This window comes from Tupaia chinensis, unplaced genomic scaffold (genome assembly GCF_000334495.1).
Source record: "Tupaia chinensis unplaced genomic scaffold, TupChi_1.0 Scaffold000139_1, whole genome shotgun sequence".
Lineage (NCBI taxonomy): Eukaryota > Metazoa > Chordata > Mammalia > Scandentia > Tupaiidae > Tupaia > Tupaia belangeri.
Genome location: NW_006159609.1, coordinates 3,417,415 through 3,419,744, shown reverse-complemented (window position 1 = coordinate 3,419,744; position 2,330 = coordinate 3,417,415). Strand labels below are relative to the sequence as shown.

General features: G+C 34.6%; 1 protein-coding gene across 2 annotated transcripts in view; it reads right to left on the bottom strand.

Moving 5' to 3' along the window:
* The window catches only part of DLG2 (discs large MAGUK scaffold protein 2), a 1,612,020-nt gene that overhangs the window by 1,586,158 nt on the left and 23,532 nt on the right, over positions 1–2,330 (bottom strand). The window lies entirely within an intron of this gene.

Sequence of the window (2,330 nt, the reverse complement as noted above, 5' to 3'; positions counted from 1 at the left end):
AGGAACTATCTGAGGACTCTCCTATTCTCTTCTCGTTCAGGTTTAACGCATGCCGTACCCCTGTGAGATAATTTGAATCAAGATATAGAAAGACTTGTTTAATAGCCTCCCTTGCTTTCTTGTTTCCCACTCTAAGCTAGCAGTAGTGATTGTGTCTAGGGCATGTTATAGAACTCCAGAATGTGGAGTTAAGGGTTAGATGTTATAGGCCTTTCTTATCACCTCGTAGACTGAGGTGTAGAGAAATAAAACAATTTGCTCAAGGAGCCAGAAATTTGACATTCTAAGTCATGTGCCAGGTACTTCTTCCTATATAAGAAATTTATCTAGTTAACATATTCTTTTGCTGTAATTCCTGTAAATTCACTTCTAATTGGTCTGTTAGAAGGAATGAAGTGCTGTCCCTAACGCATAATACTGCTCTATCCCTGTAATAATGAGAACTGATTAGTTGCAAAAGGGGTAAGGAGTGGCAGCACAGAGGATTTTAATAAAACATCTTTTATAGTTTATATTTCTTTCACTGTGTTTATCATTACTCAATAATGCAGCATATTAATAATGTTAATAATCATCATAAAAACCACAGCTTTGATTTATCGAGCAATTAACTATGTCATGGAATGTTCTAGACCCATTATCTTATCATTAGCCCCAACAATAAACGGATAGAAATATTATTATGCCCATTTTACAAGGAAGAAAATTGAGGCTTAGGGGTCTTAAACAACTTTCTAAAAGTTACCCTACTAGAAAGCAACATAGCTGGAATTGCAGCAGGAAATCTGGTTGACTCTGCTGTTTATGCACGCTCTTTATTTTATATGAAGCTATCTCTGGTATTTTTTATTTTTCATCAGTTTAATGAAACTTAAGGCATATCCTCATCCAATATGATTTCATATTATCCATAATCCATTTCTGATTTAACTTTATAAAATACTAAAGTATTTCTTATTTTAAGATTTTTTTTTGTAATTTGTTAGAATAATCTTTAACTAGGTGATCTACTTTTAAAGTACTACTGAACCCTGAAGTGCTGTATAAGTAATTATAGATAAAATCACCATAAAAGTAAACTTAGACCATCTGTCTCCATGATCAGTTCTCATGTCTGAATCAATATATGATATACAGCATCAGCAATACATAAGGTGCACTGGATTGGCATCAGATGATCAAAATTTCACATAGGCTTGGCATCACACTTACTGCCATCCGATGCTCTTGGTAGTCAAATCTGTAAAGCAGTGTTTGTACCCTGCCTAATTCACAGCAATGTTATCAAATGACACCTACAGATTCATCTCAGATCACTATCACAATATGCAAGGATGCTACTAATGAAATTATACAAAGTAATATTTTTCCTATTTTGATAGATTAAGCTAGAAAAATAAATATAATTTAGCTACATGTGGGATCAAGCCATTTAAAAAGTTAAGACATTACTAAAATGCTAGTTATTATTGTTATTTCTAATTATGAGAATTAAAACTAAAGAGCGAGGAATGTCTCCTTTGGAATAATCCATAAATGTTCTTATTAACAGTAATAAGCAGCTTGTTTAATATTCAGATAGTGTTTATCTTTATGGAGCACATGATAAACAGGAAAATTCAATACGTAAGTGAGAGCTTGTGTGGAGAAACATAAGTACTCATAAAATATGGGTATATAAATAAGTTGTGTTTGCCCTTCTATAAATGCACAGAATTAGGTAAAAATAAAAAAGGTAGATCTGTGTGAGGCTCCATCCATTACTACCTCATTTTTGATAGTTAGGCTTTCCCATTAGTGCTTTAACCAAACAAATTAACAATACAATTACACAGGCTCAGACAAATAAAAAGACCTGCTGAAAAAAAGATGCTATGTTAATATAAATTATTTTTTAATCCATAGGGTATAACTAGAAAAAAAGTAAGACTGAAATAGAAGTTAAAATCTTGGGTCTCAGTACAATGTTCTTATTGATAACCTGTGGAACTGCAAAAAGTCAGCAGTTTTCATTTTAGCACTTTACACCTCGCTTTTCTCATTTGTGAAATGAAAGAGATGTATTAGATCTACAATTCAATATCAGTAAAGGTAGTGTCAAATTTGACCCCCATGGAAGAACCAGCAGGTGGTGTGGCGGTAAGGTGCTGGACTTTTACATGGTCCACTACAGTTCCAGTCCCAGATCCAGAAGCTTGAAAATCATGTTGGGTGCGTGTGTGTGTGTGTGTGTGTGTGTGTACATGCTCAAAATTCTGAGAGGTGAATGGTAAAGGGATTGTGGCACAGCTATCTCCCGGGGGGGGGGGGGGGAGAGGAGAAGGGGGGGG